At 40.1% G+C, this 27,382-nt stretch overlaps 1 protein-coding gene across 13 annotated transcripts in view; it reads right to left on the reverse strand.

The window, feature by feature from the left end:
- Positions 1-23,312, reverse strand: part of TEAD1 (TEA domain transcription factor 1) — a 160,586-nt gene extending 137,274 nt beyond the window's left edge. For 5 of the 13 annotated variants that reach the window (XM_083836452.1, XM_083836447.1, XM_083836455.1 and 2 more), the window contains exons 1-2: positions 22,963-23,311; positions 22,214-22,348 (exon numbers count right to left, since the gene is read on the reverse strand). The gene's annotated coding sequence lies outside the window, so the exon portion shown is untranslated. Of the gene's footprint in view, positions 1-22,204; positions 22,349-22,962 lie in introns of all 13 variants that reach the window. The other 8 variants (XM_083836448.1, XM_083836456.1, XM_083836446.1 and 5 more) reach the window with 3 other exon arrangements.
- Positions 23,313-27,382: the final 4,070 nt, after the last annotated feature.

Here is a 27,382-nt window from a genome sequence, read left to right on the forward strand (position 1 = left end):
TTTAAGAACCTGTTCTTGGAATTCAAAGCTTGGTACCTAAATTAGAACAAATATGACAACGCACTTTCATGTCCCAAAAGCAATGACATCTTTTTGCTCTATCTTTACAAGAAAGGACCTAACATAATTTAGTTATAGACTACGTGTTCAATGTGATGCAGGATTTCTCAAGTATTTCAAGCAGACTCTGGGAGCCTACCCATAAAGAGTTCCTTGCAAGACAGTGGTCCGTCAATATATCTGCAGGTTTGCTGTGGATTTGCTTTTGTCGCTTTATTTTCAGTCTCCAAAAGTAATCAAAACAGTTAGTGGGTTGCCAAAAGTTGCAACCTCACAAAATAAATCAAAAAAAAAAAAAAGAGAGAATCAATCATGCTAGGCAAAAGAAAGCTCTTACACAATTAACCTAGGGAACGGAAATAGCCCATTTACTGTTGCTCAAGTTCTTTGCCAAACTATTTCAGTGGCCCTAATGTCCTCCAAGGCCAAACCTTCAACCAATAATTTCACCCCCTTCTGATGCACAAGACACACCCAAAACATTTTCAAGGGGGGTGGAAAGTAGTAGAAGATGTCTGTGATTTGCAGTCAGGTTATTCTGGGAAGATTACATATTTCTAAGAGACTACAATGTACATGTATATCTGTACTTCTGATATAATCACATGATCATGTGTTCAAATCTAGATAGCTATTTTTCCATGCAGATTTTTATTGCTTTCTTTTCCTTTAATAATTAACCATTTTCAGGAGATATATATATGTATATCCTGAAATATATATATAGATACAGATATATATATATAATATGTATTAAACTTACGGAAGACTTATCACCTAACTCTTCAAGATCATTTCAAAACAGTTCCATTTTTCTTGTATGCCAGCCTTAAAACAGTCTCATAGATTACTGTGTACTTTTGCACTGGAAGGTTTCATTCCCACCAGAACGTCTAGACAAGCTAAAGCACATCCCTACAGTAATTTCACTTATTGATACATCTGCATCACTCACCAGAAGTTTCAATGATCTCAGGCCTTGTTTGGTGAGAGGAGGCAGTAATACTTGATCAAAGACAACTCCCCATGAAGCTTCCAGGTGCTGAATGCCAGACCATGCACCACACGGAGGCATGGGACATTTCCCAAACCTGGTGAGTGCAGGGACGGTGCATGAGCCCAGGTGCAAGGTCACAGGTGTCCCTGCTGCTGCTGCTCTCTCACATGCACCTGTGGAGCCCTAAAGGCACCAGGCCTCATCCCTAAAGTGTAGAAGGTTTGCCTCATTTCCTCTGACCTCTACATGTGATTGTCCTACTCTTCCTCACTTCTGACCAGGCTGTCCATCTCCCTGTGTCTATCAGGTATGCTCTGCTACTAGAAGGGATTTGAATAAAGCACTTGATTATCTGGCAAGCATTTTCTTCAATGAAGACATACTATGAACTAGGCAATCATACTTTCAACTGTGTTGCCTGCCAGAAAAGCACACAAACTTCCAATAGCAAAGAAGTGAGGTCATTTTGGTCAACTGCCAAAATCAGCACATTTCCTCTTTTGGTTCTGGATGCTGCACCTACACATTCCATGATGTCTGACAAGTTGTGAGAGAGATGCAGTCTCCCAGAAGAGGAAAAAAATTAAACCAATGAAGGTTATTTAAAATAAAAGGGGGGGGGAGGGGGGTGAAGGATGGGAAACAGAAGAAAAAAATCATGAAGCATCCTGATGTCCCATGACCTCTTCCTGAAGATCTATTTAACTGGAGTCCAGTGTAACATTTCTTAAAAAGCATCAATACCTTCTCTTGATATTGCAGAAATGTAAAACCTTGACAAATTTAAAAGACCCACATGAGGGATGCAGCTTTTGTTTAGAAGGCTGCACTCAAATCAAGCAGATCAGGTTTGAACTCTGGTCTTCCACAGGTCCCTAGAGTACTTGAGCAAGACTCTTAAACCTCCCTTGCTTAAGACTCTATCTTCTGTCTGTCTTGTCTATTTAAAAAGTAAGTTTTCCTGAGCTGGGAATATGTCTTTATATCAGAGAAGAGTCTGGAACAGTGGATTTTGGATACTCATTTGTGCCTCTTAATGCTAACGTGGCACAAACAGAAATGACAGTAGTAGTAGTAGTAATAATAATAATAATAGTAATTATCTCCTAGTCTTTATTTTCAAGTTAACATCTGCCAAAAGTGTTAGGAAAAGTTTCTCATTGTGGCAACAACTGTATTTATGTGTGTAATTTACAAGCAACTCATCTAAATGCTTTGAATTTTTTATTAAGATTATTTTCTCATTTTCTATTGAGAAGCCTTCTTAGATATTGACTCACATTCAGCCTTGGAGGGAAAAGTGCCAAGCATTTGTTTTTCTTATGTCTCCAGTAGTTATTTGACTCCTGCATTAAGCTCAACAAAGCCAAAACTGAAGAGGAACAAACTTAATTTAATTATTAAACACATTTCAAACTTCACTGTGATTTAAAAAAAAATAAATCATGTGGGATAGTGGAAATGTGCCAGGGAAATCTTAAAAAAAAAAACAAACACACAACTGTAATCTTTCCACACCCCTTCTTTCCTTCTGCCTTTCTCCAAAGGAGGGTAGGTAAGCTCAAATCTATTGAGACAGAGTGAGCTAGTTTCACTTCAGGTTTGCTACAGGAAAGCTACCAGGGCATCATGCCAAGCCTCCCACTTTTGAGGTAAATATGACTTTCTTTTAGAGCAGTTTTATGAGTGGCACAGCACAAGTCTCATATACTATGGCAATTCAACTGCAGATTTTACTCCACAGCAGCTGCCACTGCTTCGTTATAAACCACAGTTCACTCTGAAGCTCTCTTAAGACGTTTACAAAAGGGACACTGTATGTATCTGACATCTGCTGCAGTGGTGCAGTTACGCAGATGGCCTTTGACTCTCACCTTCTGCACAATACAGAGCCAAACCCGGTTCTACAGAAAGGGTTAGCCCTTAAATTTGCCTGTTCTTTTCCTGATGACACTCCTCTTGTCCATTTGACAATCAGAGCCAAAGAGCAAGCTTACTTTCCTTGGGAGGGTCAGATTGGCAGATGAACTATAGTGAGGAGAGGAAACACGTTAAGTATGAAAACATTCTCATAAGCTCTCACAGGAAAAGGATGTAGCTAACAATAAAACAGAATACTGTATTTCTCTGCCAAACGTTATCATACAAGATTATGCATTCCCAAAACTTACATTTATACCAGTTAAATATTGGCAATACTACATCTACAGGAGGCATATTCTGAAATACCCCTCCTCTATTCCCCATGTTGTGTCAGCTCTGAAGGTTTCTTCCTGAGGTTAGCATTAGCTAGATGTGTCACCACCTCACTTGACTCAGGATACTCCAAATGTGCTTCGACTTATAAGGTGAACCACTTCACCACTGTCTGACAAGTCTTATGACTGATCCACCAGGGAACATCTCCAAGAGCCACTCAGGCAAGGCTGTCAGACTTCTTGCAAGCAAGCTTCATTCACCAGATCCTCATCCGTAGTATTGACAGCCTGGCCTCCTGCCAGGCACAAACACTGTTTGCTGCTGAGTTGGAAGACTAATTACTTAAGGTTTGTCCTTCCTCATCTGGGCTTGTTCCCTGCACTTCTTCAATTCTGCAAAGCTGGCACAGTAAAGTCAACAAGCTGATAAAAGTATGGTGTGGGCATGGGTTTAAACTCCTTGTCTTTGCTTGGCTCTGCAGCTGTATCATTTGTGGTTTCACTGAAAAACTTCAGCTCTGACCATTCTGGCCGACTTCCCTGGTTTTCTGTACCTTTCCAGGGAGTAATCAGAAGGAGCTTTTTAATGGCCCATCCCTGGTCCAAACATTATTCCCAGAAATGCACCAGCCAGCAGAGACTGATTGAACTTCCCCACTTTGTACACCTGCAGACATGTCTGCCAAACTGCAGGCTACACAGCACAGGAGATTCTTCCTCTACACAGGCTGCTGGAAGACATTCACATGCAGCCCTCAGTTCACATTCACCATCTAATAATTGGAGCAAATGCTCAGGTCAATACCTGTACTTAATTTTATAAATGCACAAGGGGAAAGAATTGCTGCTGGCAGGTCATTTTCAAAAAGGGATCCAGGGGCTCTGTGAAGTGCTTTATTCTCATGTATGGGGAAGTACGGCACACAATGAAAGTCTATTAAAAGTTCATCATAAAACATGCTCAGAGATTCTTTGTCCTAAATTATATACATGCTTGTTTTGCTTGTTTGGTGACTGTTAATGTAGTGGGAAACCATCTAAATCACTGTTATTATACATCTAAGTATGGATTTCTTAACTGTTATTTAAATTAGAAAAGAAAGGAAAAAGACAAGTCCTCAGAAGAATATTTCAAAAAGCTGTGATCATTCTGTGAGGAGCCTTAAATACTGACTAGGTATTTCTTCTGGTCCTGGGATACACCGGTTTCAGCATGTTACTTCAAAGGACAAACAGTTTTTCTGCAAGGACTCAGATCTATGCATCAGTTTCACTCCTTAAAAATGGTTCTTTACATACATTTTCATAATAAAAACACTTTATAACTATTACCCAATTATTGCTTACAGCATTAAGTAACAAGGTATTATTACTCCAATTTTACAAAAGGGAACAAATCCTGAAATATGAAATACTTACTCTGTGTTTGCGTAGGCTTTCTCATATTAATTAATTATGAGACTTAATTACACTCAATCTCACCACTCCAAGCCAATTACAGAAAATTGTGTAAACCGAAGTAGGGAAATCTCTATCTCAGAGACAATCATTTATACTGACAGCCCTTTCCACATACATATATAAAGAAGACTTCATAAACATCAACTTACACATCCAATGCAATGGGATGGATTTTTCTCTGATTTTTCCCTAACTGCTCCAACATTACTAAATCTGAGAAAGGAATGAATCTCCCAGTCTATCCTCTCGATTCTGCCCTATAAACCAAATGACAACCTCTGTCCCTTGATTTGTACCTTGATCACATGATTACCTTTCTTCCCAGAAGCAGTAAAACAACACAAAAAACCAGGTGTGTTAAAAACACCAAATTAGAAGAGCTCTAATCCAATGATTTAAAATATGGGTTGGTAAGAATTGGCATATACATACATACTGCAAAATATTTTTAACGTTCTTATTTGGAATTTACAGTAATTTTATGAACTTCAGTCCACAAGGGGAACAGTAAACCATCTTTAAAAGTCTTTGTTCCACAGAAGCATTTATGAACAATTTCACATCTTATGTTGAAATGTTAATTCATGATTTCCAACAGCATATACCCGCAGGGAATCACAACGCATTTCAGGGCCTTCAACAGTAATAGCATTCCATGGGGAACTGTTCTCCTTTTTCCAAGTCATGGTTCTTACAAGAACGGACTAAGCCAAAGCAAACTAGGTTTTTTATATTGACACCAATTCATCCTCCCATAAAACGTGCTCATTTGAAATCAAGGTAGAAACAAGAGCAATTATCATCTTTGGAATTTTGTCTAAAAATGTCTATGAGTTCAAGTAAATCTACTTGATTAAAACTGGACACAGTGAACTTACAAACATTAATCTGGATCTTCCTTCATTATTTTAATCAGGTTGCCAGTAAGTGGAGGCTGCTCTAAAAGACTCTTTGTGAATAAAGGTATACATGGACGTAGAAGAGATTCCATTCATTTATAACTTTGACTTCTTCAGTGCCGAGATTTCCACCCAGTCTTTACAGCTGTGACATTGTGTTCAATTTGCCCTATTCCAGCAGAATATTTAGTCTGTGCTCCTTGCAATTATGTCTTGTTTGCATCACACCATAAGAACTGTGCTATGAGAGTTTCACACACCTGAGTCTACCACACAGCTTATTTTAAACTCTCTCCAGTTGTTTAAGTCAGCTAGGTTGCACTGCAGCAGAATTAAGCAACAATAGGATCTAGCAGGCTGCATGCAAAAGACCGCATTGTAAGAAGGGGAAAAATAAACAATATTTTGGCTGTTTCTTCCAATTTTCCTAAATATTCTAAGTAGAACAGACCTACCTCACCGAGCCTGAAAAAAAAAAACACAAAATCAAAAAACAAAGAGATTGCAGGTATTGTTAGATCAGATACTTTTTAAATACACATTCTTCCTTATCCAGACAAGCTTTGCCCTCTTCTTTGACGGGTAATAAATAATACTTCTGTCAGGACATGAAAGGGTAGCTACAGAACACTAGAGGCAGAGATGCCTAGGCATTCAGCAGAGCAACTTAGTCAAATCCATGCCTCAATTTCCATACCTAATGACAGCTTTTCCCCCACCCAAGGAAACTCCTACTTTCTCCTATTCAGACAAAGGAGATGCCATCCACCTCAAATTAGGCACAAAGTGTGGATGGCCAGGAATTCCCCCTAGAAGCCTTCACAGGCACACAGCTCTCTCCTCTGAATATACAGAGAACTAGAAACTTTCTTTGGTGAGACCGGCTTAACAAGCACTAAAAATCTAGAGACAAATTAAGTATCCAGCCCTCCTCATTTGGACCCCTTCCTCCAAGCTTCATAACAGACACTTCCCTTGAACATGCAAATAATAAATAGCAAGCATGAACCTACATCTATTATAGTATTGTTAAACCAAATATCAGCACAAATTTGGTGTTAATGACAGAGTCCTGTGTTTTCTATTCTTTTAATACTAACCCCCTGAGCTTAATTATTATATTTAGTGTCTAGAGCAGCAACACTTCCTACACAGCAACCATCATCAGTCCAGCAATTAACTGCATACCACTGACCCTCATAGAACACCATGGAAATTTTATTACTACAACTCAATTGCATTTCATATAACTCTGCTCCATAACCATGTTGTACTATTAAAAAAAGAACACGTGCTTACAAAAGGGATAGTTGAGCCAACTGAACTATTTATAATTTGCAAGAATAAAAAACATTTCATAGGGTTTGCAACATGCACAAAAAAACTTTGCAGCCTTAATACAAGACAAATGTTACTAAGATTCACATTATAGACAAATGTGGAATGGAAAATATTCCCTGAAGTCATAATGGCAGGGTTATGCAGTGTGCTATTTAAAAGCTATTCACCAACAATGTCCTTTCCCTTTTAGCCAGAACCCTATGGTAGAAATTCAACTGAAAAAAGTCAATTAATTGAAATTGTGATTGTACAACTGAGGAACTGAGGAATTGGATGTGTAAGATGAAGCAGCTGCAGAAAAAGACTAGGCACTTCCATTTACTATTCAGTAGCAGAAGAGAGGGCTAGCAGTCACAACCTAGGCCTTCTGCCTTAGAGTTACCTCTCTACAAGTCTGCTACTTTGAGAGGAGTTATGTCCGGTGTTATTCTCTTCACCCATTTTCAACACTCAGCATGTTTCTCCTACATTCAAGTCTCCCCGCTCCTTTCCAAACCAAAAGGTGTACAAAATAAATAGTTATTGTATGACTATTCTAATTTCAAATTGGCATGCTAATGTAAGTCACGGCATGAAGACTCTCCCCCCACATTCAAGGGCTGCATCCAGGATGAAGTAACTTGTCACACCCAGGATTTCAGTGCTAGCTTCCAAGTTCCCAGACTCCAGTGACCCAGCAACCCCACAGCCGCAAACCTCTGCACTAACGCATCTATTTGCACCACCTGCAGACCCAGAGCAGGAAAAGGGCTGGTGCAGCAGGCAGCACAGGCATTTAGGAGGTGTATGTGCGCACTGAGGGGCTCTGGTTCTGGCAGTTTCCACTGTCCTTGTGCACTTCTCAGTTCTCTTCCAAATTTCTTGCTGGAGCCATTATTAGGCAGCAGGTTGGCAACATGCTCACAGGCACTGTGAGATGAATCATCCAGCCTCTAAAGTCAAAAACCCGCGAATGTCTAAAGATAACTATAGAGTAAACTGGAGGCCACCACCAAGTGACCTAGCAAGTCAAATGAGTAAGATTTTACACGGATTTTAAAATCACATCTTCCAAACACCTTACTCAATTTTCTACAAGCAATGAAATCTTTCTATCATGGCAAATTCCACAGTTGTACATTTCAGGCAATGCATTTAATTTTGCCAAAGATAAATTAAATTGGATTTATTGTGTTAGCCCTGTTTCAAACCTTCTTTGGTTAAAGACGTGTAACCTTTACTGCCAATGATGGATTATCTAATAAATTAAATTCATCAACAATGCTTTGCTTTCAAAAATTGCCAACATGTTGAATGAATGATGTCTGAGGCAATTCATAGCTATGCAATAGTAAGTTTTTTGTCTGTGGTGTTGTTTAATGAAGTTCACTAAAAAATTCAGTTAGTATCAATTTATTACAAAAATATTAATTTTATTAATCAATTTATTAATTTTTAATCAATTGATTTTTATTAATCAATTTATTAAAAAAATAGTTTCTTCAATTTCTGCAATACAGCAGAAGAAATCTGAAGTTAAACCAGCTTCAATGAAAAAAGGTGTCTTGCAACTGATTTCAGTTTGCCCCCTAATCACAAATTTACCAAGAGCATGAATTAGGGAAGAAATATGTAAAGTGATCCTACATAAAAATCATGCCCAGTTTAAAACCTCCTTTGCTGTAGAACCCTGGGTTACAAATCAGATTGGAGAATACACACATTACTGATATTACTGAAAAGTTGTGGGTAAGGCTATGATTTGGAGGCAACAGCCCTGCTATTTGAAACTGGATTCAAAATTTCCACAGCTTTTGCTGAGACCTTGGCTTGCGTATTCTTTAAGGCCTGATCACAGAATATAAATATATGTATAGCAAGCCATTCCAGGCAACTATGTATCTTGATGTAAAAAGAAGCTACAAAGCAAATGCGAAGAGGACAGACAAGCCTCATGTATCCCAGCCAGGAAGGTTTTTATTGCCATCTCTTCAGCACTTCTGCCAGAGCTCCCCTCTGCCCACACGGCCCCTCCAGCTGTCCAAAGTGTCTCCTCCAACAGCACTGCTGAGCAGGTGGAGCATGGATTAAACAGCATTAGACGTTCTTCCTGTCATTTTGTTTTCAATAACTTAGAAAATGATTTTTCTTGTTGTGGATTTTTTTTAAATGTGGTGAGGGAGATGTTAAAGAAAAAATAAAAATCTCTAAGATCAGAATATATCAGAAGCCCAGCAATGTTTAACCCTGTCTACAGTAACTCTCTAACCATGAATATGTACACAAGCACGTGCACATGCATGCACACACATTAAAGTCTTTTGGAGAAGGCTCACAAAAAATGAAAGAAAAAAAAAGAAAATCATGTCCAACAGGAAGAGTCTGTTTAATGTAGGATTTACGCAAGGCTCCTTCATTTGCATAGATAACTTACAGCAATTCATAAAATTCTCCCAGGAAAATGGTGCTATATTTTGTCTAAAGCAACACATTACTTGTAGATCTCAGTGCCCTTCTCATGCTGTTAGTAAGATAATCGGTTACATAAGGCTTAGAAATCCATTTAAATTGATTTTAATTAATGAATCAATCAGTAGCCACTGACGACTTGGTCTACAGACAGCAAGCAATTCAAAGCCCCAGGCTTCTAATCCCAAACCAAAATCCACATTAGAACAACAGGACATCTCTCTGATCAATAGTAACAGAAAGATGTTCAGTTCATACACGTTTTGAGTGTATGAACTTGATAAAAACGTATCTCTATATCTTACGCATCACAATACCCATGTTCAGGACTGTTCAACTAGGAAAAAATATTAAAACATTTACATCTCTTTACAAGTGAAATAAATGAAAGCAAGCATGATTCTAGATTGCTTCTTAACTTTTAGATGCTTATTCCACTTGACTTTTTTTTTGTTCTTAAACAATCAGTTAACATTAATAGAAAATTGAACTTTGCACAATCACAAATAAGAACAATGCTTTTTACACATGCTTTGATCCTGTGAAAATTCACTGCTACTCTCTGCTGCTGAAGTGCTTACACTGTCCCTTAAAAAAATATATATATATATTCCTGTCCCAAAAGCAACATGCAGAAGTGGCATGAAGAACATCTTTGTTATTTCAGTAAGTTAATTATTGTAATTATTGTTATTACAGAAAGTTAATTGCAATGCAGTAAGTTAAATCTACCATAGGTGGTGTGACCCTGAGCACTGCAATCCCTAAAGCAGCAGCATCTGGCTCCCCACAGCAGAGAAGACACACCTGAGTGAGACTTCTGCGTACATGGTGCTCTACCACAGCATCTGTGAATAAAGCACCACTTAAACTAGCTAGAAGGAAGGAAGAAAAGACGCATGCCTCCCTGGGAGCCTCCTTCCTGAAGGCAAGTGTTGAGCCCTCCTTTCAAAGGCCACTCCTTTTTCTTTGAGTGCAACAGAAGGAAGAGAGAGCCAAGTTAGCTTGCCTCCAAAACAGTCTAACTGTTGATATAGCTACCCTGTGCTAAGCCCAAGCCACTCTGCTCACATGATGCTCTGCAGTGAGCAAGCTTAATAGCACAGATCTCCACTTGCCTGGGACATGGCTCTGTACTGAGCTCCCTCGCCTGATACAGGCTTGTCTCCAGAAACAGACCATCAGGTACTTGGAGTAGTTTAATATCAAAAACTGTCATCTCCACCAACTTCCTGTACCATAGGAGTTGGTGCTGTGCGAACTGTAGTTTTGGACCAGTTATCCTATTTACACTTTTTTTTAATGTTTCTTGCACATTGATGGCTCAATAACATTCCATTAAATATTCTTAGAGAAATCCTGATTAACCACACTTACAATCAACTAAGAAGTTTGCTTGTATGCTTGCTGCAGCACAGAAGGTCTGGCAACCCAGCTCCCTTATGTCAAAACAAGTCCCGTGGCCTGTCCTGGACTTGTGATGGACACTTGTGTCTCTGATAGACACTACGAGCCACTGAGAGTTGTATGTGCCAGTACTGAGAGGAAAAATGAAAAGTTGGCATTTGCCATTGGAAAAGTACCCATGAACAGCTGACATAAACTTGCCAACCAGGAGGGAAGAGTCTCTCCCTCTCCCTTGAGAGCAACCTCACCCCAAACTGAAAACAGTCCCTCAAAGGCTTCAGTGTCATTGTCAGAGCAAGGGATTGACCCTCTCCAGATCTCTCCCATGAGCGTGGAGTTGCATAGACAAAGGAAGGAGGTGGGAAGTCTCTCTTATGGCTATGGGTCTCCTCCTTTTTCCCCCAGCCCAATCCTCCTCAGTACTGCCTAACACACAACTCAAGAAGCACCACAGTGGCCATCAGCACAGGATCACTAGGATCAGACATTTGGCTCCAACCCTCTGTAAATGGCCATTAGTTACACTGAGGTCAATCTACCAACTTGCACCAGCTAAGAAAAACTCCAACTGGTAGCTTGCTTTATAAAATCAATTTCACATACCATCTAATGTAAAAAGTGTTGCCTAATGTGCAAAAACACTGTGCCATTTAAATGAAGAGCTCTGTATTTGTTTTTAATCAATACACTACTTATACAAGTTAAGCAACATTGTCAAAACTCGCTTTCTAACGCATCATCTAACTAGTTCATTGCTCTCAATACTTGCGTTCCCAGTTTGTGAACAAACAATTTTTTGGAAGAAGAACAAAAAGAATAGTTAAAGAAGATAGGTTTGGCTTTTAGGTACTGCTAGTTAATTAGAGAGTTAAATTAACCGAATAGTAAGTACAAGATACCAAACTATCTTTCATAATATTTAAGAAAAACATAAAGGACTGAATACTTTCCAGATGTAACGCATTAAGATCAACATTGTACCAAACCTGAATCTGGCCTAGTTAGCACAAGAAGGTAAATAGTACATCCTCTTGAACAGATGTTGTAGAGCACAGGCACTCCACATTTAAAGAGACAGATTCTGCAGCCAACAATGCTTCACTGACATAGAGACAACCAATGTGTCCTTGATTATGAGGCGGCAAACAGTTTTCACTACAAAAAAGGAGACTGAAAAACAAATCATGTGTTTTTATTTTACAAGTTCCAAGTTTGGGTTGGGTTTTTTTCAAGCCCTTTTGGAGCGCTGAAACAGAATAAAGATAGTTTGTTTCACAAGCATAAAACAAAGTAGCTGCTAAATAAACATTTAAAATTTACTCCTATGTGTTCAGTTTTCACTGTCATTGCTATTCAGGAGTTGGATTATATCACTAAAATAACGTCACTTTTTCTGGTAAACTTATTAGATGGGTATTGTCAAAGAATTGTGCGACAGAGTGTTCCCTCTATTTCATATTCTGAATATCACTGATGGAAAATGTATTGCAGCACAGAATGTAGTATATGCCAATATATCCTGACATTCAAATCAAGAGCACAAATTACAAACAGTTTCAGCAAATTGACTTGAGTGCCTTTGTTCCTCAGACGTACATCTTCCTATTGCTTACAAAAGCAGCATATACTAACCACTAACACTGCTATAGCCAGTACTGGGAAAGGAAGTTATTGAAGCCTGGATTTCCTGCTTTCAGTTGTAGCCAAGAACTGTGAGGCTTGTAGTGGTTTCAGGAACTGACTCATCTAATGATTCATGGAGAAGATACTGGTTTTAATATGTTTCTGATCATGAGACTCAAACTTCAAAAACATTGATGCTTAATTTTTATTTTAAAGCTTAAAAAGTACATAAATCAAGTAAACAAATATTGTCATGGGACACACTGGCTAATAATTATAAATGCATTTTACTATTCACTCTTTTTTTTTTTTAAAAAAAAAAGTATGTTAAAATTCCTGGAAATTCATTTCAAGAGAACGTTGACAATGAATTCAACCCACCGACAAAAAAACAAGTACTACTGTTACAATCCTGATACATCTAAACTTTAAGTGGGAGACAGGTGAAATATCAATTGCATTTTTAGTTATATCTTTTGGTACATATGTATCTACTGCTATGTACTCATGAAGGAATCCTAGAGCTGCTATTGTTAATGCACCCGGTTTCCTTAACTATGTAAAAAAAAAAAAAGGATCATCAGAAGATCAGCTGCTAAGAATGCATTTGGATGTTTGAAACAAGAAAGTTTTGTTTCAGGGTGACTGGAGCTGTAGGGGTCAAGCTTAAAGCAATGACTAACACACCGGATCTTAAGCACTCAAACACCAGTGTTATTTTCTAATTCAGAATTCACAACCAGCCATTTTTACACATCTAGTTCTTCCAGAAGGAAGCATGCCCTCCAGTGCATCAAAACACTTTTTGCGCACAACACAAATCTCATCTGTATGCTGTAACTTGAACTGCAAGGCTCTTGTGCCTAAAAACGTGGCTTGAGATGGAAGCTTAATTCTGCTAAACTCACGTATGGAAAAGTACTGGTTTACTTTTTAATTTTTTAACAGCAATGTGCAGCTACTCACATGGTATGTGCAGTTTGCATGCTGGGTGTGTGTGTGAAACATTCACACTTCTATATTTTACCATGTGCACAACTAGTACAAAAAAAAAGAAAACAAAATACATGTTGCTTGGAAAAAAAATAAAAAAGAAGCAAAAAAGCAGTTAAAACAGCTGACAAGAAAAGGCCAAAGTGCGCTCAGTGGCTGGCAGTCATTTTATGGCTATAGTCCTACAGCAGATTTACTTAGATGACGTCAGTGGCTCCAATCCAGCTTTTCTTTGGTAGCATTTACCACTTGCCTCTTGAAGCCTCCACTATGCTACAGAGCAGTAGACCATAATCAAAATTCCCTTTGTGAAATAGAGTTTACCTCAGGGCACAGAGGCATTGCTAGCTGAATTGCAGGCTCTTCACCCTGTACTGCATGCCCAGAAATAAATAACCTACAATACTGTACTTTCCTTAATACAGAAGGACCATTAAAAGCAGCTTGCTACCTAAAAAAGGGTGCTTTAATTTGTTTCCTAAATCTCAGAGGCCAGAATATTAGTTGATTTTCCAAGCAACCAAAAACTATAATAATTCTATTATACTTTGGACTTCTTTGTATTGCTTTTAGAGATTTTAGAAGACCAAGGTCTTTATGGGTCATTGTTTCACCAACAAAAAATACTAACATTAAAATCTAAATTGAATTGCTATAGGAAGCTGTTTATTTTAAATCTGTTTTTATAAATATGCCCCTTCAACTGCTTATCTACAAGTGCTCAGTAAGCATACAGTAAATATGCCAAGAAGCAGAGAAAGAAATTACTATGCATAAATAATAGTACATGTAAAGAAAAAAAATGCACATTATTTGGAGCTATGAATTTCCAGTCACAAAAAAATGATAGGAACCAATGAAAGGCTAGGAAAGCAGAAATCAGCAAAAAATTTCACAGGCTCTGGAGTTTAACCAAAATATATATATATATTTATTTATTTATATATATATATATAAAACCATATGAAAGATGCACTTTACTGTATCAAATAGGTGTAGATTTGTTATGTTTTAATGGCCCCATCAGTCCAAAGATCTCCATACTCAGTAAGTATAGGTGATAACTATAGATAATCTAGTGGGCTGAAAATTGCCTCTCACTATTAAAACGTTTAGGAATAACTTACATGGAAGATGTGCAAATGCCTCACAGAGAACTGTAAGTCTCAATACCTCTCCTTTCCCTGCCTCTTTGCTTTCTCCCTCACCACCACCACCCCAAACACATTAAAGTGAAAAATCACAGGTCTAATCTGTAATAAGGCAGAAGACAAAAATATGCTACTATCATCTAACCGTCCCTGTATATAAGACATACTGTGGACCTGAACTCTAAATCTGAATTTAAGAGAGATTCAAAATTTGAGGTGATCCCCAAACCAACTCTAAGTAGACAAATGCTAGCACATCCTGTCCCTGCAGAGAAACTACAAACCTCTGTTAGCAGCCTGAGATGCCAAGCCACAGGCAGAAAAGCTTTCTTGTTTTCTGCAGGTGACTATGGTGGTCGGGCAGGGACATAACCTCTTGCTTCATCTCCCATCTGGTTGGCCTCTGGGTGCTGTGCCAGTTCCTGGCAGTTTCAGTGCAATTCACCTATAGCTGGATGGACTTCAGTGTGGCATTAACAAACAGCCACGGTTCCGGACTGTCAAATTACTTGCTTCCAAAAGGATGGGAGAAAAATTTTCTTCTCTTTGACCTCCTTTCATTACTAAAAAGTGGTGTCAACAAACAGAGTCAGAAGATGACTGTAAACTTCTTTGAGAGACAGTCTGGCCCTCTTATTGGTCATCAAGGACCTTGGACATGAAAGTCATTATACAAGCACAAGTGGCTTTTTCTTTCTAATAGCCAGGGTGAGAAAGCAGCCTTGAGACTAGTATGGCCAAAGAGATGTAACAGCAAGACCATGTCCATGAGCAACAGCAGGAAGAGAAGCTGGCAAGATGGCTAGCAAAAGGAGGGAGAACAAAGCTACCACAACCTGAAAGAAGGCAAGCCTAATCTGGGGATGCCCAAAAGCATACTAACTAACTAATATAACTAACTGCATACCCAAGAAAAGAGGGAAGTCCAGGCAACCAAAGACGGATGTGGTGCCCTGTAAGGAACAGCAAGATGGAGCCTGTAGGGCAGACAAAGAGGAATGTGCAGCAAGGTCAGAGAGCAACACAGACAGACCCAACCCTAAGGACATCACTGCGGCATTGAACAGAAGACTGTATTTATGTTTTGAGATTTTTCTTGTAACAAAATAATTATGGCCAAAGGGAAGGGAGAAGAGGAAAGAAAAAGAAATGAGGAACACCCATTCAGTCTTTGAGTTTTCTAAAAGGCTTTCAGTTGATTACAGAATAAATAGAGAAAAAAAAAAGATTAGCTGGCAACAGATACAGGTATACAATTCTTCTTAAAGACTAATATGTTGAAAGAATAAAGTAAAATTTTGGATGTGGAAAATGAAACTGTTTACAGAGTTTTGCCTTTTATCTTAAACCGTAAAGCAGCTCTAGGACAAGAAGTGCATATGCATGGTGGTAGATTAAATATGAGTAAGATTTCCTTTGTCATTAATAAATGTTTGTCTCCAAACACTACATATTTTAATTGAGATACACATAACAGAGGCTTTAATCCATTAAACCTTTATGAATTTACCTTTTCTTCCAAAGTCTGTTCTGACATTTTCTCCCCTCAAAACCAAAATGTCATTCCTGAATTATAATCTCCCAACAGAAAGACAACCACGTAAAAAAACATGCCAGCTAATTGCAAAAATAAGCACTATTGTTCAGAGTACCATGAGGTGAATGAAAGGAAAGGGATTCCACCAAGGGAATAACTGTGATGTCTATAATGTTAAGGAATAACTTGGCACCAAAAATACCCAAGGCCATACTGGTTGGTGATTCAAACACGAAGCATATCAAAACGCTGATAAGCTAAATTAACAGATAGTTTATCTGAAGCATATACCAGCCATATGGTGCCACAACTTCTGTTGCCTGTTGCTGGCATAACAATAGGCTACTGCAGTCTTAGACTGGAAGCACTATTTGACAAACTGTCAACAGCATTTTTTTTTTCTGCAGAGCTCTAGGGCAATGGCGCACTCATCTATTTGCATTTTTTTTAAACAGGTGAACAAAGAGTAAACCAGATGTCAACTTTAGAAATCGAGCTGTCTGGTTTGGGAGATTTAACAGAGGCAGGCATACTGCTACAGCTCAAATCTAGACAATGAGCTTTTCTAAAACGCTCTGGCCTAGGGGAGTGGCTATTTAAAACACTTGGCTTCTTTTATTTCAGTACTATGGAAGTGAATTCTGCTCCTAAGTGCCAGCTCAAATGAAGTCATTTTGTTTCACTGGGGCTTTCTTCGCATTTTAGAAATGTAGCATGTACTGTAGTAAAAGAAAAAACAAGTATGAAAAAAAATCTGATTCTTTTTCAGCTAGAAGCTGGGTAAAACAGGAAAGAAAAAAAAACTAACAATTTGAGAATACACCAAAAAAAAAAACAATGTGAAAGGGTAATTCAAGTGCAAGTTAAGTTACTTTCCCTTCATTTAAAAATAGAAATAGAAACAACTTTCAAAAGCTTTAGAAAGAATGGGTACTTACATCCCCCTCAAGCTCCATGAAGATAAGGTGTGAATACTGACAGATAAGGAAGATTTACAGCAGAGCTTTAGTATGTTACAGAAACGCAATCGGTTAATACCAAAGGAATCATGAGAATTTTCTTCTTGCTTTATCTTAGAAAAAATGAAATCTTGGTTACTTACATAGTATTTGAGGAAAAGTCTTTTCATAATGATACAGTAATCTACTTAATTAATCATTTCAAAATTTGACAGAATGCAAACTTCTGTCAATGGATATATAGTAGATCTTTCTATGATACTCAATTTTGCAAATGTGTTTTTAGTTGTGTTCTGCAGGAGTGTGAAAGACATAATGAGAAAAAATAGATAGTTCTAATAATCTGTTCTGCTTTGATAGGCAGTTATGGGAACATATTTATTTTCTGACTTATACCCAGCTAAGTATGTAGCATTTTTAGATTATCTTTTCAAATTGTTCTTGAACATTCTCAGTTTAAAAAAAAAAACTCCTTTCATGTTAAGTTGAGATTGCACTTGAACTCCTTCCAAAAGCCAGAGCTGTACTGAATTATGATAATTAGAAAGCTGTGCGCATAAAAGGCAGCACAGTCGATGCATTTAAAAAAGTTCATGCCAGAGAATATAAGTTCAATATGTTCTCACATAATTAACATTTCCCATCATTAGCAGCAGTTTTTCAGTTTACGTATCTGTAAAAACAACAGCACTTGTCATTGTTTTAGATTCCCAGTCAATAGCATTTTAATAGTTTTACACATAATCCTAAACTTGCCTTCCTTTCCCCCCTCCCAGCACACTGTTTTCACATTCTACCTTCTGACCTGCTAGCAAATAAACTTGCATTTTGTCCTCGTATGCTTCTGCTGCCACACAGGCTGATTCAAAAGTTCGCTGAAGAACTAATACAAGCTAGAAATCTAAGAAGGCCATTTGGAAAGGTACAACGGGATGCAGAGGGAGTAATCACGCTGTTCAAGTAAACAGTTACTAGAAGACAAAGAACAAAAAGTTGTAGGTGATACCTTCTACTGGACAGGCGCCAAATTAAAATGGGCTTCCTCCGAGGAACCCAGACACAAGCTGGAGACTGGGAAATGGGACTGCAGCCCTGCATCAACCAGGCGAGCATCTATAAACCCTTTACACACTCTGTGGATTTTCATCACATTCTTGATGCTTGTACAAAAATTCATCTAACAAATAAGGGCATGTAGCACATGACGGGTTGCTTCATTCATAGACTTCCTGTGCAAAATGACTCAAATTAGTTGTTCAGAACCAGATTTTGACACTGGCTTGTTTACCTCCTTTCTCTCCCCTCCACTCTCTCATTCCCTGTGTTTTAAAATTAATATAATTCAGTTGGAACTTTACTAACCAGATACAGCATAAAAGTTGCTGAATCCGCATCAACAGAGAGAGGGATTTTGGCTGTCCCAGCAATAAGACAAAACTCACGACAGCATCAGGTTTTCAAACCAAAAACCAAGAGGTTTGGGCTATTAAATTAGAAAAGTCCTAATTGAATTTTATGCGACAAATCTAAGCAGATTTGGAGTCGGTGCTTCAAAGGATTTAAGTCTGCAACTTTTCACTAGCTTATGTTTTGGAAATGAGTGATCTTTAAAACCAAACACAAAATTATTCCAGGAAATATTATTCCATCCTTGTTCCACTTGCAAAAATCAAAAGGAGTTTTGTGCAAGAACAAAGAGCAAGATATGGTCATAAAGTGGAAATTTATTGCAGAGATTTTTCTTCTAAAAACGTGTCTTCGGGGTGGCAGCTTAGAGCCGGTTGGCTTTATAATAAATAATGCCATTAATCTGTTCATATATCACAGGATACAATTTAAATTATACAGTACTCGTATAAACTGCCACAGAACCTCTAACGCCAGTTTCTTTCAGAGAGATGATTTACCTCTTGTAGGTTCTAAGATTTTGTTGAGACTCAATTTTATTTTTTTTAATTAGTAAATGAGTGTAGTTTAGGAATATAAAGCATTTCTACCTGAGGCAAGCACTAATGGCAAGGTGCTTCACGGTGACAAAACGGTAATTAAATCTCAAATCCCAGAAATAAGTAGCTACTATTTCTCTCATGGCTAAAGCAGGTCACTCTGATGAGGGATGAAGATTTCAAAATCATGTTTAAGGGGCCAATATGCACCCTCATTGCAGCCAACTTCACACAGAAACACTCTATGAAGTCAGTGGAATTAACCTGAACCTACAACATATTTAGAAAAAAGCAGTCAGCAGTCAGAATAAGAGCCCAAAACTGGAATGAGCGATCAACTTTTAAAAGAAATTTTCCTCCAAGTTTTAGCTAGATCATAAGCAAAGCAGAAAGGAAGTCCGCTTACAAAACTTTGAAAAAGCATGCATATCAAATATAATATTCTTTATAATCAAAGATGCAGAATAGTACCCACGTACTTCTTTGGGCACCAAATGTCGTACTAAACATATATATAAAGCATATGCTGTAAATACCTTAGTATTCAATCCAGCAATGTTTATTCATATGAGTCATCCTAGTCACTTTAAACTGAGGATTGGATCTAGCAAATCTTTTCTTCTTAAGTGAAATCACTGCAGACAGACAAGGTGAGTTTTTAAACCATCAGTATACGGGAAGATAAAATAAATATTAACTTCAAGAAAAAATAATAGATTAAAAAAAAGTGATATGCATGTGTGTATATGCAGTAAGAAACCATGCATTCAAAATGCGATGTTTGAAGATAATCTCACAGATAAACATCCAGAACTGTACACAAGATCTTCAGTTTTGGAAAAAATCTTAGGCACCTTCCAATAAAGTCAGATTACTTCTACAAAAATTCTTCCAACAGTGTAACCATCATACTATATGGATTGCAAACTGACAGCTATGTCATGATACACAACTACATGTTTTTACCTTTCACTTTTTATAAAGTAAAATATGCCAGAATTTCTCTGTAGCTCAAGAAGTCTTTATTACCCTAGATCTACTATATCTTTAAAGTTTGCTTACAATATTATCTACAAGGTTAGTTTAAAAAGAAAGAAGGAAGAATTCTTTATTCCTCTGCATGTGACTTAACTGAGCTTAACTTTTTCAGGCATGGACAAACAAAGCCTAAAAACCACTTCAGCAGTATACAAAACCACTACACCATCCAGCAACAACAACAACAAAAAAAACGATAGTTACAAATTACACTAAACATGTTACACACATGCTCACAGGTCTCCACACATAACAATACACTATCATTTCTCAGCTGGAAACTCACGGCGGGTCTAGTTCCTAATTAAGTTTCTGTTGTTCTTTTTTATCTGTTTAATTAAACTCCTTTAAGCAGAGTCTGTCTTTACTAAGACTCATGTCAAATCAAAATTTTTCCTCTGCTTCACTGGTCGCATACATCCCCCGCTCAGCACTAAGAAACTGTACAGAATATAAAACCGTAATTCAAATCTCAAGAGCTGTTGCTACACTCACCTGGGTACAGAAGCTAATGATATTTACTTCACCAAAGCAGCCTATGTAAAATTGATGCTCAAAATACACCTAGCACATGTTTAGCAATAAAGTATTTTCCAAAGGTATTTTTAGATTACTAAGAAGAAAAACTGAAATAAGTCATACGCATCCAAAATTTCTGCTTGGTCAACTGATAAAATCCTGCATTTCTTTGCTGTAGGTTTATCCTACTGGTACAGAAAACACATCATGACCCAAGTAAAAATCAGTGCAGTGTGAAAAGACACGTTTTAGCACCAGTAGAAAAAATAAATACATCTCAAAAAAGTTTGCTTTTAATCAAAAATATTTCTAAAAGTTGATTTTAAAAAGTCACGAGTTTAAAATGTGACCCACTTATAAAACCTTCAGTTTCATGATTTAAGAACATTCACTGGATTAATCCCTGCCTTTCTATTCCCAAATAAAGTACGTGCACATATATACAGATACACTCACAAACATGCAAGCTCCCCTCTGCTCCCCGAGAAGTAATTTAATACACAGGTCTATGTCATTTTTGATAGCACCATCTTACCATCTACAGTCTAATATCCCTGTAATGGTATTTCCCAACTATTTATAGAGACAGAATACATCATATGTTACAGACACATTCCCACTCTAGGGTTATACGAAGAATCCTACATAATTTTAAATTAAGTCCTAATGTAATTATAATCACTTTTGTTTTCATATTCAACTGCAGGTAGCACTTTGTTATTTATATGAATTTTCCCATAAGAGGCATTCCCACAGAGATTTCCATATTAGATGTGCTGCATAATAACTGAACATTCGGCTAGAGAAAACAGGATTTTAATTGTACGGCTCCCAGCTTTGCCATTATCTAGTTTAGATATCTCTGGAAAACCGCTAACTAGCAATACCGTGTTTCCAAACTTTATCAGCATTGAGGGAAAGCAAACAGGCTTCTGTTAGACAGGAATACAGCTGTACAGCTACTTTTTTTCCCTGAGGCTCTGCCAATTCGGCTTACGTTTCTTATATATATAACATTTTACGTCAGAAAATGCCAGTACAACCTGACATTTCTTGGCCTTTCTTTCCCAGATAGTGTTCGACAATGAACAGTTAAAAAATATTGGGAGTCATTTACGTTCAGGAAACGCAGAGTAGAACTGCTCCCTAACTTTCCAGCACTTCTGGAGGTCAATTTTCATTTCTCCATATCAAAGGCAGGCACTTGTTTCTAATAAGTTAACAACTCTCCCGAGAAGCATGGGTGGCTGGCATTTCATTGTTTCATAAATATTTTTATACTGTAACACCATTCAACTTAAAACAGATTTCAAGAGGAGAAAAATCATGACTAGGATTATGCCTAACTGAGGCAGGAGCACAAACTTTTCTACTTGGTGAGAACAGAAAGGTTTTCTCTCTCGTTTTATTTCTTTTCGTCGTTTTTGCTGAGCTGTTTGGAAGGGACTGTTTTGTTTAATTTCTGCTACAAAAGCTGCCCTAACTTTTTCCCTCCCCCTTGAAAGTGTACTTCCTTTGAAACCGCTCCTTCTGTGAACAAAGGCTGCCACCGGCCCTCCGCATCAGCACTGTGGACATCTGTAGATTAGATCTCTGTAAAACGCTACGGAAAAAGAAAAAAACCTACAGTTCCTACCGAATGGAAGTTTTCCACGGACAATCTCTTCGGTGGTGGTGTAACTGCGACTTTGTCTTTTTTGGATACAATGTTTCTGCTGACTCCCGAAAATTTTCCACTTGAATGTGCAATTAACCACCAGCAGCAGCAGCTCTGGAGAAGGAGAAGAAGCAGCGAAAAAGAACATTCCTTCCTTCATCTTTCAGCGGGAAACGAGAGGGGGGAGGAAAGCGGAGCCCGGGGCAGCGCCGGGCGCGGGGCGCAGGCAGGCCGAGCCGCTCGGCAGCGCGCACCGCCGGGGGATGGCTCCGCGGGGCTGCGAGCGGCTCCAGCGAGCCTGGGGCTGCTCCCAACTTCGCGCTTCCCCGTGGCAAAAATGTGAAAAACGCCAGGGCTCGGTGCGTGTGCGCGCGTGTGTGAGGGAGTGCGGGCGGGCGTGAGGAGTGCGCGTGTGAGTGTGTGTGCGCGCCAGTGTGTGCGCGCCCGGCTGCAGCGCAGTGACTCAGGCAACTAAGTGCGAGCAGCGGCAGCGAGGGGGAGCGGAGCGGCGCGGGGCGGGCAGCGGCCGCCTGTTGCGGCTCCGGCCGCGGCCCCGCGGCGGCAGGAACTCCGCCGAACAACTTCTCCCCCCGCCGCGGCCCCTCGCCCGCCGGCCCCGGCACCTGCGGGGGCGCCGGCCTCTCGGGCCGACCCCTGCCGGGACCGGCCCCCGGCTCCCCTCCCCGCCACACAAAGCGCCGCCGTGCGCGCCCGCGGCCGCCTCTTACCTCCGCGCTGCGGCCGCCCCTCCGCGCACCGCCAGCGCTCCGCACTCTGACAGCAAACTTCGCCCGCCGCCCCCGGGCCGCCCCAGCTATTTACGGCCCCGCGCCTATTTTTAATCAGCCGCCCAACTATTTATACCGCGCCGGGAGCTTGCCGCAGGCCGGCGGACGGAGCCCTCGGAGGATGAGTTGCTGCCCGGCCGGCGGCGGGGCGGGCCGGGCTCCCGGCCGGGCTGCGCGGCGCCAGCGATGCGAGGAATGCGCGGAATGAGGGGAGGAATGAAATGAACGCGGGAGCGGGGCGGCCGCGGGGCGGAGCGCGGCCCGCCGCCCCCTGCGGCCGCGGGCGGGCGGGCGGGACGGCGGGCGGGGCCTCCGCGCCGCGCTGACCTCATAGGGGAGCCCGCGGAGGGGGGGGGGGCCGCGGTAGCGGCGGGGCCGGGGGCCGCAGGCCTGCGCGGTGGAGGTTGCCGCGCCGCGCACTGGGTTAGCAGGGGGTGTGCAACGTGCAACGTTGAGCGATGGCGCGTGCGGTGCTCTGTAACGGGCTGCAGCGGGGTCTCCAGTGTTCAGCAGTGGGGCCGCAACGGGGGGCTCAGTGCTCTGCAGCAGAGTTGCAGTGGGGTGGTGCAACAGAGGTCTGCGATGAGCCGCGGGAGCTGGCCGCGCTCTGGGCCCTGTGGGTGGGGGGCTTCCACGCATAGCCACGACTGCAGAGCCCCGCACGGCCAAATCCCTGCCAGTCCCTGGCGAGGCAGGCCTGTGCCAGACGGCCACCTGTGGCACCCCTGGGCCCATCAGAGCCCCGAGCAGGGGGAGAGCAGGAGAGCTTTGTACACATCACAATCCAAATCGGTGTGGACACAGCATGGCCTGGGAGCCCAAAGGGCTTGACCTTTCTCACAAAACTGGCCCCAGCTTCGGGTTTCATGCTGCAAGTTTTGCATCGCTCGAGTTGTGAGCCTAAGTGCTGTTAGCCTATTTTACCCTTCTTGCATCTGACAGACCATTCCCCAGAAACACACCCAAGCATTATTACAGGGCACATCTCCTTCAGCTAACAATTTCTTACCTTATGGAAATAATCACAGTGCAGGCACAGCTGTTGTGCTTGTGAAAACTTGTATTTGCATAAGCAAAAGGGATAACTGGACACCTCAGTGCCTGTTCGTCAAATAAATTGCCTATTTTGATGTGCAAACATACATTTCTATCCACCTTTGAAAGTTTGCCCAGCAGGGCTCCCACTTTTGGAGATGTCAGGAAAATTGCATTACAACCTCAGAAACACCCTATGTTGGGTGTCTATCAGACAGCATTACACATCATGTGTAACCTCACGACACGTTTGGATGGGGGCTGGCAGAATTCACAATAAGTACCCTGTATGTTGCTTGTGTATGACATTATGAAAAGATGCCAAGTGTGCCTCTGAAAATACTGGAAACATGCCCTTCTTTGTGCTTCCCCAGTTCCAATCTCGTAGGGCAGCCATGCTGATAACAGCCGCCATTTTAGCCCATGACTGACTGTTGAAAACAAGTCGCTTAAATCTCATGTTGCAATTCACATAGAGGCTGCAATTGTTTGTTTTTTTTTTTTTTTTCACCTTTGTGGACTGAGAGTGTGTGATGGGCAGTGCCCGGTGAAGGAATGTCCCCACTGATCACACTAATGCTATCTAATCTATTCAAACTCAACCCTACACAAACAGCATGAAACAACTAATAATATCAAACTGAGCCAAAGTTTGAGAAAGCGTTGGCCAAAGGATTGGAAAAATGGGAGAAGGAATATATTTTAGGATATTTTTCCCTCCACCATTCCACACTGGCTGAAAAAATTTCTTTTTGAAAGCAGGCTACAAGGAACCCCCTCACACACACACAAATTTGTTTTTTTCTTCCCCTTCTCCTTTTCAAACTGCTCCAATACTATTGTCTAGTAAGTGTCTAAGTGCCTGCATAATTTGTGAAATTCAACCACTGTGCAGATTTCTATACTAAAGCCATAATCTTTTGAGTGCACCCAAAGTTTATCAACTCTTTTCCAATGCTGGAGCAGAAAAAACAGGGAAAAACATTGCCTCCTGAGCTGTATACCATCGATTTTTAACTATATGTCAGTAGACTTAAACTAGAGATTAAACTCATTCTACTATGTTCATTGTATGTACAGAAATGTGGAACCACTTTACGTGAATGGGGCATTTTTTTTCCATGAGGCTTGTAGAGAAAGTGCCAAGAATACCGACTCTAACTTTTATGCCTGTGCAGGGCCCAAAAAGTATCGTAGCTCTGTGCACATTGAGGTAGAATGGCAACTTTTTGGACAATGAATAAATAGTTTGAAAACTTCTTACCTATAGTAGCTCTCACAAATGACAGAGATGAAAAAATTGTGGGATTATGCTCTCCTAATGGAAAAGAAAAAAAAAAAAACAAAACACAGTTTGTTTCTACACCCATGGTTGTAGGTAAACATAAATGAAACTTAAACCAGTTTGTAGCTGTTTGCCTGTAACTGCAGACCAACAGCTCAGTACCTCTTTTGCCACTCAGACCTTTCAAGAAAAATAATTAAATTTACTTGCTGCCTGCACATTTTGTTAACTGCAAGCAGCAGGGAAAGCTCACAAAATTCTGATTATGTCTCAGACTCAAATTCTGTACGCTAATATTCTTCACAGGCAGGGAGGTGCTCAGGGAAGACTAGGGGTCTTCCATTAACACAGTGTTCATCCACCATCCAGTTTCCAACTCAAGGCAGAAATCCTATCCTGACAGCATTTTGCTCACAGGTAACTATAGTGATTAAACTGCAAAAACTGAGGCCAAGATGGACAGCAAAGTAATATGGTGACTAAATCATGACATTTGTTGAGCATAGGCTCACTGTAGGCCAGTGAGCTCCAGAAAAAAAAAAAAAAAAAAAAAAAAAGCTTCTGAAAACTGAGAAAGGGAAACTCTGACAAGTATTGATCTTTCTTGCAAGAGGCTCATATATCCTATGGGCTGTGATGTCATACCTTATCACACCATACCAGACTGACAAACTTAAAAAAATACAGTATCGTCCAGCCCCTGCCTTCGTGCAAGTGTAGGCTTCTTTGGAGGCTCTGTGGATGAAGGAGGAAGGGACACCAGAGGCACATTCACACACAGTGTGCTTGCTCTGATGAGCTGCCTGCTCAGTGTTTATTGATCAATGGCTTCATCAGGCACACAGGTGCGCTGAGAATTAGAAAAGCTGAAGTAAACAAAGGGACATGGGGACAAGTCTGGACAGGGTTTTTTCCTAGGGACAAATGCTTATCTCGGCTAGAAAGGAGAATTAGAAGTGAGGAATAGGGGAACATAGAGTAAGACAGAGAAAGCATGAGATTCAAGAGGACACCAATCAAAAGACTTCAAGGAGAAAGGCTGAATAAAGAGAAGAGACACAGAAAAGATGAGAGAAGGGAGTGTGAGAGAAATATTTGTTATTACTGAAGGAAGGCAGGAAGGATAAAAAGAAAGTACAAATAAAAAGGATAGAATGGAGTAAGGGAAACCTGCAGAAATAAAGGAATAAATAGGACAGAAAGAACAGCTGAGGGGAAAGCCCTTGGAGAACAAGGCTGACTGTAGTTAGGAGAAGAAAAATAAGTAGCAGAAATAGGAGATGACAGTGAGGAAATGGGAGTAGTTTAACAATGGACGGAATAAGGTAAGGAAGGGTAGAATATGCAATTAGAGAATAAAGGTCTGTAGTACTACCAAGTTTTGCACTTGTCAGTAAAATATTTGAGTGCAAGTCCTGTTGAGAGTTGGGAGGAGACAAGTGTGAACATACTTAGAGATAAGATGGAGGCTGCATTGCAGCATACATATAGGAACCACTTTTACCTTCATTAATGAGACCACTGATAGTGGAGGTCATTAGGGAGCCTAACAGAAGAGTTGTAGTTCCCTTCCTCTTTGCCATTAGTTGTGCTGGGTTCAGGACATATAACTTAAATTTCTTATCCCAGCCACCCAGATGATGCTTTTAAGTCTCCAAGAGATGAAATAGTATCCAAAGTTACAGGGTTAACAGAATAGTTTACTTATTCCTGGAGTAATTAATTGGCAGGTTAAAACAAGATGGACTTTGCAAACATTGGATCCAGAGCCCATTTTGGACTTGGAATGAACGTCAGAGTTTGACAATGCTCGGATACAGCATTTTGGTTACAAGCACTGAAATAATTTTAAAACTTTGTATTTGGATTGCAGTTCAGGTTAGGAAAACTGCTAATCTCAGGAAATGCTTAAAAGCAGCACATAGATTTGGGTTAATCTATAGTGTGCAAGGAATTAAATACCCAAGTCAGTGCGTTGTTGAACATGCCAACAAAAATACTATGGGTAAACTATAATGTAATGGAAAAGAGCTCTCCATA

The sequence above is a fragment of the Anser anser genome, assembly GCF_964211835.1.
Source record: "Anser anser genome assembly, chromosome: 5".
In the NCBI taxonomy this organism is placed as follows: domain Eukaryota; kingdom Metazoa; phylum Chordata; class Aves; order Anseriformes; family Anatidae; genus Anser; species Anser anser.